Source organism: Ascaphus truei, chromosome 4 (assembly GCF_040206685.1).
Source record: "Ascaphus truei isolate aAscTru1 chromosome 4, aAscTru1.hap1, whole genome shotgun sequence".
In the NCBI taxonomy this organism is placed as follows: Eukaryota; Metazoa; Chordata; class Amphibia; order Anura; family Ascaphidae; genus Ascaphus; species Ascaphus truei.
Window position 1 is genome coordinate 419,757,438 of NC_134486.1, and position 12,032 is coordinate 419,769,469.

General features: G+C 57.1%; 1 protein-coding gene across 1 annotated transcript in view; it reads left to right on the forward strand.

The window, feature by feature from the left end:
- LOC142493986 (spectrin beta chain, non-erythrocytic 5-like) overlaps positions 1 to 12,032 on the forward strand; it is a 183,268-nt gene that overhangs the window by 28,676 nt on the left and 142,560 nt on the right. Inside the window, exon 3 of the mRNA XM_075598818.1 lies at positions 1,359 to 1,481. The gene's annotated coding sequence lies outside the window, so the exon portion shown is untranslated. The remainder of the gene's footprint in view (positions 1 to 1,358; positions 1,482 to 12,032) is intronic.

Consider the following 12,032-nt stretch of genomic DNA (forward strand, 5'->3'; position numbering starts at 1 on the left):
CAGTAATAGCCAAACCATTATATTTAATATTCAAGGACTCCATTTCCACAGGCTCAGTACCACAAGATTGGCGTAAAGCAGATGTGGTGCCTATATTTAAAAAGGGAGCTAGATCACAGCCGGGGAATTACAGACCTGTAAGCCTGACTTCAATAGTAGGGAAACTACTTGAAGGTTTAATACGGGATAATATTCAGGAATATCTAATGGAAAATAAAATAATTAGTAATAGTCAGCATGGATTTATGAAGGATAGATCTTGCCAAACTAACCTTATTTGTTTCTTTGAGGAGGTAAGTAGGAATTTAGACCAGGGTAATGCCGTTGATGTGGTCTACTTAGATTTTGCAAAGGCTTTTGATACGGTTTCACACAAGAGGTTGGTGTACAAAATAAAGAAAGTTAGACTCAGTAATAATATATGCACCTGGATTGAAAACTGGTTAAAGGACAGACAACAGAGGGTTGTCATAAATGGAACTTTTTCAGGTTGGGCTAAAGTCGTGAGTGGAGTACCTCAGGGATCGGTACTGGGACCCCTGCTTTTTAACTTGTTTATTATGACCTTGAGGTTGGGATCGAGAGCAAAGTCTCCATCTTTGCAGATGATACTAAATTGTGTAAGGTAGTAGAATCAGAGCAGGATGTAATTTCTCTTCAGAAGGACTTGGAGAGACTGGAAACGTGGGCAGGTAAATGGCAGCTGAGGTTTAATACAGATAAATGTAAGGTTATGCATTTGGGATGCAAGAATAAAAAGGCGACTTACAAATTAAATGGGGATATATTGGGGGAATGCTTGACGGAGAAGGATTTAGGAGTGCTTGTAGACAGCAGGCTTAGCAATAGTGCCCAATGTCATGCAGTAGCTGCAAAGGCAAACAAGATCTTATCTTGCATCAAACGGGCAATGGATGGAAGGGAAGTAAACATAATTATGCCCCTTTACAAAGCATTAGTAAGACCACACCTTGAATATGGAATACAATTTTGGGCACCAATCCCAAGAAAAGACATTATGGAACTAGAGAGAGTGCAGAGAAGAGCCACCAAATTAATAAAGGGGGTGGACAATCTAATTTATGAGGAGAGGCTAGCTAAATTAGATTTATTCACATTAGAAAAGAGGCGTCTAAGAGGGGATATGATAACTATATACGGCTCCGATATACGGACGTGCTCATAATGTACTTACGCTGCTGCAGAACACTTCAGGATTAGGATACATGAGACGTTTCTACACAGTGGGTCAAGTAAAGAGTGTGTAACGAACTGAGCAGATGTGTGCGTGAACCTCTCCAGGTGTGTGTGTGTGTTTGCCGATCGGTAAATCTTGGTTGTGGTTCCTTGCCTTGCAGACGGCAGGATCTGAAGCTTGGCAGAGAGAGGCGACGCGGCGGCCCCCTGATGCTGGTGGGAGCAGATCCTCGCTGGAGAACGGGAGCCCACACATTGCACGGTTCAGTCGGGATATAATCCAGGTACTTACCACTATATCCCGACGCAGTGTCCCGTCGCACCCTGAGGTTGGGTGGGAGGTTACATGGGGTCTCATGGGAAGTCTGGTTATGGCATACAGTATATTATTTATTTTACATTTGTTTTACATGTACTAGATATATTGTGGTGTGGGTGATAGCGGTAATTGCCCCAGGGTGGGAGGTCAGGCCCACCGAGGGAGGGGAGGTAGAAGGGGTTATCACCCTGCATACCACACTGGTTAATGAGACATACTACATGGCCATTATGCATACCAAGGAGTTATAATGGGAGTCTTTCATGATGAATTGTGGCAGGTATATATTACAATTCAATGCACACGTATGTATGTATATCTTTATTTATATAGCGTCCTCTATGTACACAGCGCGTCACAGCAGTAATACACGGGACATGATAATATAACACAGAATGGGAATAAGTTCTGGAGTCATACTGTAAAAGTAACATTTAGGAAAAGGAGTCCTTGCCCCGAGGAGCTTACAATCTAATTGGTAGGTTGGAGGAACATACAGAGACAGTAGGAGGGCGTTCTGGTAACATTGCACGCTGGTATATCACCGCGCTGGGATAACCGGCCGCGCTTACATTGCACGCCGGTATATCACCGCCCTGGGATAACCGTCCGCGCTTACATTGCACGCTGGTATATCACCGCGCTGGGATCACCGGCCGCGCTTACATTGCACGCTGGTATATCACCGCGCTGGGATAACCGTCCGCGCTTACATTGCACGCTGGTATATCACCGCACTGGGATAACCGTCCGCGCTTACATTGCACGCTGGTATTTCACCGCCCTGGGATAACCGTCCGCGCTTACATTGCACGCTGGTATATCACCGCGCTGGGATAACCGGCCGCGCTTACATTGCACGCCGGTATATCACCGCCCTGGGATAACCGGCCGCGCTTACATTGCACGCTGGTATATCACCGCGCTGGGATCACCGGCCGCGCTTACATTGCACGCCGGTATATCACCGCGCTGGGATAAGCGGCCGCGCTTACATTGCACGCTGGTATATCACCGCGCTGGGATAACCGGCCGCGCTTACATTGCACGCCGGTATATCACCGCGCTGGGATAACCCGGCCGCGCTTACATTGCACGCTGGTGTATCACCGCGCTGGGATAACCGGCCGCGCTTACATTGCACGCTGGTATATCACCGCGCTGGGATCACCGGCCGCGCTTACATTGCACGCCGGTATATCACCGCGCTGGGATCACCGGCCGCGCTTACATTGCACGCCGGTATATCACCGCGCTGGGATAACCGGCCGCGCTTACATTGCACGCTGGTATATCACCGCGCTGGGATCACCGGCCGCGCTTACATTGCACGCTGGTATATCACTGCGCTGGGATAACCGTCCGCGCTTACATTGCACGCTGGTATATCACCGCGCTGGGATCACCGGCCGCGCTTACATTGCACGCTGGTATATCACCGCGCTGGGATCACCGGCCGCGCTTACATTGCACGCCGGTATATCACCGCGCTGGGATAACCCGGCCACGCTTACATTGCACGCTGGTATATCACCGCGCTGGGATCACCGGCCGCGCTTACATTGCATGCTGGTATATCACCGCGCTGGGATCACCGGCCGCGCTTACATTGCACGCTGGTATATCACCGCACTGGGATCACCAGCCGCGCTTAAATTGCACGCCGGTATATCACCGCGCTGGGATCACCGCCCGCGCTTACATTGCACGCTGGTATATCACCGCGCTGGGATCACCGGCCGCACTTACATTGCACGCTGGTATATCACCGCGCTGGGATAACCCGGCCGCGCTTACATTGCACGCCGGTATATCACCGCGCTGGGATCACCGGCCGCGCTTACATTGCACGCTGGTATATCACCGCGCTGGGATAACCGGCTGCGCTTACATTGCACGCTGGTATATCACCGCGCTGGGATCACCGGCCGCGCTTACATTGCACGCTGGTATATCACCGCGTTTGGATAACTGGCCGCGCTTACATTGCACGCTGGTATATCACCGCGTTTGGATAACCGGCTGTGCTTACATTGCACGCTGGTATATCACCGCGCTGGGATCACCGGCCGCGCTTACATTGCACGCTGGTATATCACCGCGCTGGGATAACCGGCCGCGCTTACATTGCACGCCGGTATATCACCGCGCTGGTATAACCGGCCGCGCTTACATTGCACGCCGGTATTTCACTGCGCTGGGATAACCGGCCGCGCTTACATTGCACGCTGGTATATCACCGCGCTGGGATAACCGGCCGCGCTTACATTGCACGCTGGTATATCACCGCACTGGGATAACCGGCCGCGCTTACATTGCACGCTGGTATATCACCGCGCTGGGATCACCGGCCGCGCTTACATTGCACGCTGGTATATCACCGCGCTGGGATAACCGGCCGCGCTTACATTGCACGCTGGTATATCACCGCGCTGGGATCACCGGCTGCGCTTACATTGCACGCTGGTATATCACCGCGCTGGGATAACTGGCCGCGCTTACATTGCACGCTGGTATATCACCGCGCTGGGATAACCGGCCGCGCTTACATTGCACGCTGGTATATCACCGCGCTGGGATCACCGGCCGCTCTTACATTGCACGCTGGTATATCACCGCGCTGGGATCACCGGCCGCGCTTACATTGCACGCTGGTATATCACCGCGCTGGGATCACCGGCCGCGCTTACATTGCACGCTGGTATATCACCGCGCTGGGATAACCGGCCGCGCTTACATTGCACGCTGGTATATCACCGCGCTGGGATAACCCGGCCGCGCTTACATTGCACGCTGGTATATCACCGCGCTGGGATCACCGGCCGCGCTTACATTGCACGCTGGTATATCACAGCGCTGGGATCACCGGCCGCGCTTACATTGCACGCTGGTATATCACCGCGCTGGGATAACCGGCCGCGCTTACATTGCACGCTGGTATATCACCGCGCTGGAATAACCGGCCGCGCTTACATTGCACGCTGGTATATCACCGCGCTGGGATCACCGGCCGCGCTTACATTGCACGCTGGTATATCAATGAGCTGGGATAACCAGCCGCGCTTACATTGCACGCTGGTATATCACCGCGCTGGGATCACCGGCCGCGCTTACATTGCACGCTGGTATATCACCGTGCTGGGATAACCGGCAGTGCTTACATTGCGCGCTGGTATATCACCGCGCTGGGATCACCGGCCGCGCTTACATTGCACGCTGGTATATCACCGCGCTGGAATAACCGGCCGCGCTTACAATACATTGCACGCTGGTATATCACCACGCTGGGATAACCGGCCGCGCTTACATTGCATGCTGGTATATCACCGCTCTGGGATCACCGGCCGCGCTTACATTGCACGCTGGTATATCACCGCGCTGGGATCACCGGCCGCGCTTACATTGCACGCTGGTATATCACCGCGCTGGGATCACCGGCCGCGCTTACATTGCACGCTGGTATATCACCGCGCTGGGATCACCGGCCGCGCTTACATTGCACGCCGGTATATCACCGCGCTGGGATAACCGGCCGCGCTTACATTGCACGCTGGTATATCACCGCGCTGGGATCACCGGCCGCGCTTACATTGCACGCTGGTATATCACCGCGCTGGGATCACCGGCCGCGCTTACATTGCACGCTGGTATATCACCGCGCTGGGATCACCGGCCGCGCTTACATTGCACGCCGGTATATCACCGCGCTGGGATAACCGGCCGCGCTTACATTGCACGCTGGTATATCACCGCGCTGGGATCACCGGCCGCGCTTACATTGCACGCTGGTATATCACCGCGCTGGGATCACCGGCCGCGCTTACATTGCACGCTGGTATATCACTGCGCTGGGATAACCGGCCGCGCTTACATTGCACGCTGGTATATCACCGCGCTGGGATCACCGGCCGCGCTTACATTGCACGCTGGTATATCACCGCGCTGGGATCACCGGCCACGCTTACATTGCACGCTGGTATATCACCGCTCTGGGATCACCGGCCGCGCTTACATTGCACGCTGGTATATCACCGCGCTGGGATAACCGGCCGCGCTTACATTGCACGCTGGTATATCACCGCGCTGGGATCACCGGCCGTGCTTACATTGCACGCTGGTATATCACCGCGCTGGGATAACCGGCCGCGCTTACATTGCACGCTGGTATATCACCGCGCTGGGATAACCGGCCGCGCTTACATTGCACGCTGGTATATCACCGCGCTGGGATCACCGGCCGCTCTTACATTGCACGCTGGTATATCACCGCGCTGGGATCACCGGCCGCGCTTACATTGCACGCTAGTATATCACCGCGCTGGGATTACCGGCCGCGCTTACATTGCACGCTGGTATATCACCGCGCTGGGATTACCGGCCGCGCTTACATTGCACGCTGGTATATCACCGCTCTGGGATAACCGGCCGCGCTTACATTGCACGCTGGTATATCACCGCGCTGGGATAACCGGCCGCGCTTACATTGCACGCTGGTATATCACCGCGCTGGGATCACCGGCCGCGCTTACATTGCACGCTGGTATATCACCGCGCTGGGATCACCGGCCGCGCTTACATTGCACGCTGGTATATCACCGCGCTGGGATCACCGGCCGCGCTTACATTGCACGCTGGTATATCACCGCGCTGGGATAACCGGCCGCGCTTACATTGCACGCTGGTATATCACCGCGCTGGGATCACCGGCCACGCTTACATTGCACGCCGGTATATCACCGCGCTGGGATCACCGGCCGCGCTTACATTGCACGCTGGTATATCACCGCGCTGGGATCACCGGCCGCGCTTACATTGCACGCCGGTATATTACCGCGCTGGGATCACCGGCTGCGCTTACATTGCACGCTGGTATATTACCGCGCTGGGATCACCGGCCGCGCTTACATTGCACGCTGGTATATCACCGCGCTGGGATAACCCGGCCGCGCTTACATTGCACGCTGGTATATCACCGCGCTGGGATCACCGGCCGCACTTACATTGCACGCTGGTATATCACCGCGCTGGGATAACCCGGCCGCGCTTACATTGCACGCTGGTATATCACCGCGCTGGGATCACCGGCCGCACTTACATTGCACGCTGGTATATCACCGCGCTGGGATCACCGGCCGCGCTTACATTGCGCGCTGGTATATCACCGCGCTGGGATAACCGGCAGTGCTTACATTGCACGCTGGTATATCACCGCGCTGTGATAACCGGCCGCGCTTACATTGCACGCTGGTATATCACCGCGCTGGGATCACCGGCCGCGCTTACATTGCACGCTGGTATATCACCGCGCTGGGATCACCGGCCGCGCTTACATTGCACGCTGGTATATCACCGCGCTGGGATCACCGGCCGCGCTTACATTGCACGCTGGTATATCACCGCGCTGGGATAACCGGCTGCGCTTACATTGCACGCTGGTATATCACCGCGCTGGGATCACCGGCCGCGCTTACATTGCACGCTGGTATATCACAGCGCTGGGATCACCGGCCGCGCTTACATTGCACGCCGGTATATCACAGCGCTGGGATAACCGGCCGCGCTTACATTGCACGCTGGTATATCACCGCGCTGGGATCACCGGCCGCGCTTACATTGCACGCTGGTATATCACCGCCCTGGGATAACCCGGCCGCGCTTACATTGCACGCCGGTATATCACAGCGCTGGGATCACCGGCCGCGCTTAGATTGCACGCTGGTATATCACCGCGCTGGGATAACCGGCCGCGCTTACATTGCACGCTGGTATATCACCGCGCTGGGATCACCGGCCGCGCTTAGATTGCACGCTGGTATATCACCGCGCTGGGATAACCGGCCGCGCTTACATTGCACGCCGGTATATCACCGCGCTGGGATAACCCGGCCGCGCTTACATTGCACGCCGGTATATCACCGCGCTGGGATAACCGGCCGCGCTTACATTGCACGCTGGTATATCACCGCGCTGGGATCACCGGCCGCGCTTACATTGCACGCTGGTATATCACCGCGCTGGGATAACCGGCCGCGCTTACATTGCACGCTGGTATATCACCGCGCTGGGATAACCGGCCGCGCTTACATTGCACGCTGGTATATCACCGCGCTGGGATAACCGGCCGTGCTTACATTGCACGCTGGTATATCACCGCGCTGGGATCACCGGCCGCGCTTACATTGCACGCTGGTATATCACCGCGCTGGGATCACCGGCCGTGCTTACATTGCACGCCGGTATATCACCGCGCTGGGATCACCGGCCGCGCTTACATTGCACGCCGGTATATCACCGCGCTGGGATTACCGGCCGCGCTTACATTGCACGCTGGTATATCACCGCGCTGGGATCACCGGCCACGCTTACATTGCACGCTGGTATATCACCGCGCTGGGATCACCGGCCGCGCTTACATTGCATGCTGGTATATCACCGTGCTGGGATCACCGGCCGTGCTTACATTGAACGCTGGTATATCACCGCGCTGGGATAAGCGGCCGCGCTTACATTGCACGCTGGTATATCACCGCGCTGGGATCACCGTCCGCGCTTACATTGCACGCTGGTATATCACCGCGCTAGGATAACCGGCCGCGCTTACATTGCACGCTGGTATATCACCGCGCTGGGATCACCGGCCGCGCTTACATTGCACGCTGGTGTATGACCGCGCTGGGATAACCGGCCGCGTTTACATTGCACGCTGGTATATAACCGCGCTGGGATCACCGGCCGCGCTTACATTGCACGCTGGTATATCACCGCGCTGGGATAACCGGCCGCGCTTACATTGCACGCTGGTATATCACCGCCCTGGGATAACCGGCCGCGCTTACATAGCACGCTGGTATATCACCGCGCTGGGATCACCGGCCGCGCTTACATTGCACGCTGGTATATCACCGCGCTGGGATCACCGGCCGCGCTTACATTGCACGCTGGTATATCACCGCGCTGGGATCACCGGCCGCGCTTACATTGCACTCCGGTATATCACCGCGCTGGGATTACCGGCTGCGCTTACATTGCACGCTGGTATATCACCGCGCTGGGATAACCGGCCGCGCTTACATTGCACGCTGGTATATCACCGCGCTGGGATAACCGGCCGCGCTTACATTGCACGCTGGTATATCACCGCGCTGGGATCACCGGCCACGCTTACATTGCACGCTGGTATATCACCGTGCTGGGATCACCGGCCACGCTTACATTGCACGCTGGTATATCACCGCGCTGGGATCACCGGCCGCGCTTACATTGCACGCTGGTATATCACCGCTCTGGGATCACCGGCCGCGCTTACATTGCACGCTGGTATATCACCGCGCTGGGATAACCGGCCGCGCTTACATTGCACGCTGGTATATCACCGTGCTGGGATCACCGGCCGCGCTTACATTGAACGCTGGTATATCACCGCGCTGGGATAAGCGGCCGCGCTTACATTGCACGCTGGTATATCACCGTGCTGGGATCACCGGCCGCGCTTACATTGCACGCTGGTATATCACCGCGCTGGGATCACCGGCCGCGCTTACATTGCACGCTGGTATATCACCGCGCTGGGATAACCGGCCGCGCTTACATTGCACGCTGGTATATCACCGCGCTGGGATCACCGGCCGCGCGTACATTGCACGCTGGTATATCACCGCGCTGGGATCACCGGCCGCGCTTACATTGCACGCTGGTATATCACCGCGCTGGGATCACCGGCCACGCTTACATTGCACGCTGGTATATCACCGCGCTGGGATCACCGGCCGCGCTTACATTGCACGCTGGTATATCACCGTGCTGGGATCACCGGCCGCGCTTACATTGAACGCTGGTATATCACCGCGCTGGGATAAGCGGCCGCGCTTACATTGCACGCTGGTATATCACCGCGCTGGGATCACCGTCCGCGCTTACATTGCACGCCGGTATATCACCGCGCTGGGATCACCGGCTGCGCTTACATTGCACGCTGGTATATCACCGCGCTGGGATAACCGGCCGCGCTTACATTGCACGCTGGTATATCACCGCGCTGGGATAACCGGCCGCGCTTACATTGCACGCTGGTATATCACCGCGCTGGGATAACCGGCCGCGCTTACATTGCACGCTGGTATATCACCGTGCTGGGATCACCGGCCACGCTTACATTGCACGCTGGTATATCACCGCGCTGGGATCACCGGCCGCGCTTACATTGCACGCTGGTATATCACCGCGCTGGGATCACCGGCCGCGCTTACATTGCACGCCGGTATATCACCGCGCTGGGATAACCGGCCGCGCTTACATTGCACGCTGGTATATCACCGCACTGGGATAACCGTCCACGCTTACATTGCACGCTGGTATATCACCGCGCTGGGATAACCGGCCGCGCTTACATTGCACGCTGGTATATCACCGTGCTGGGATCACCGGCCGCGCTTACATTGAACGCTGGTATATCACCGCGCTGGGATAAGCGGCCGCGCTTACATTGCACGCTGGTATATCACCGTGCTGGGATCACCGGCCGCGCTTACATTGCACGCTGGTATATCACCGCGCTGGGATCACCGGCCGCGCTTACATTGCACGCTGGTATATCACCGCGCTGGGATAACCGGCCGCGCTTACATTGCACGCTGGTATATCACCGCGCTGGGATCACCGGCCGCGCGTACATTGCACGCTGGTATATCACCGCGCTGGGATCACCGGCCGCGCTTACATTGCACGCTGGTATATCACCGCGCTGGGATCACCGGCCACGCTTACATTGCACGCTGGTATATCACCGCGCTGGGATCACCGGCCGCGCTTACATTGCACGCTGGTATATCACCGTGCTGGGATCACCGGCCGCGCTTACATTGAACGCTGGTATATCACCGCGCTGGGATAAGAGGCCGCACTTACATTGCACGCTGGTATATCACCGCGCTGGGATCACCGTCCGCGCTTACATTGCACGCCGGTATATCACCGCGCTGGGATCACCGGCTGCGCTTACATTGCACGCTGGTATATCACCGCGCTGGGATAACCGGCCGCGCTTACATTGCACGCTGGTATATCACCGCGCTGGGATAACCGGCCGCGCTTACATTGCACGCTGGTATATCACCGCGCTGGGATAACCGGCCGCGCTTACATTGCACGCTGGTATATCACCGTGCTGGGATCACCGGCCACGCTTACATTGCACGCTGGTATATCACCGCGCTGGGATCACCGGCCGCGCTTACATTGCACGCTGGTATATCACCGCGCTGGGATCACCGGCCGCGCTTACATTGCACGCCGGTATATCACCGCGCTGGGATAACCGGCCGCGCTTACATTGCACGCTGGTATATCACCGCACTGGGATAACCGTCCACGCTTACATTGCACGCTGGTATATCACCGCGCTGGGATAAGCGGCCGCGCTCACATTACACGCTGATATATCACCGCGCTGGGATCACCGGCCGCGCTTACATTGCACGCCGGTATATCACCGCGCTGGGAACACCGGCCGCACTTACATTGCACGCTGGTATATCACCGCGCTGGGATAACCGGCCGCGCTTACATTGCACGCTGGTATATCACCGCGCTGGGATCACCGGCTGCGCTTACATTGCACGCTGGTATATCACCGCGCTGGAATAACCGGCCGCGCTTACATTGCACGCTGGTATATCACCGCGCTGGGATCACCGGCCGCGCTTACATTGCACGCTGGTATATCACCGCGCTGGGATAACCGGCCGCGCTTACATTGCACGCTGGTATATCACCGCGCTGGAATAACCGGCCGCGCTTACATTGCACGCTGGTATATCACCGCGCTGGGATCACCGGCCGCGCTTACATTGCACGCCGGTATATCACCGCGCTGGGATCACCGGCCGCGCTTACATTGCACGCCGGTATATCACCGCGCTGGGATCACCGGCCGCGCTTACATTGCACGCCGGTATATCACCGCGCTGGGATAACCGGCCGCGCTTACATTGCACGCCGGTATATCACCGCGCTGGGATAACCGGCCGCACTTACATTGCACGCCGGTATATCACCGCGCTGGGATAACCGGCCGCGCTTACATTGCACGCTGGTATATCACCGCGCTGGGATCACCGGCCGCGCTTACATTGCACGCTGGTATATCACCGCTCTGGGATCACCGGCCGCGCTTACATTGCACGCTGGTATATCACCGCGCTGGGATAACCGGCCGCGCTTACATTGCACGCTGGTATATCACCGCGCTGGGATCACCGGCCACGCTTACATTGCACGCTGGTATATCACCGCGCTGGGATCACCGGCCGCGCGTACATTGCACGCTGGTATATCACCGCGCTGGGATCACCGGCCGCGCTTACATTGCACGCTGGTATATCACCGCGCTGGGATCACCGGCCGCGCTTACATTGCACGCTGGTATATCACCGCTCTGGGATAACCGGCCGCGCTTACATTGCACGCTGGTATATCACCGCGCTGGGATAACCGGCCGCGCTTACATTGCACGCTGGTA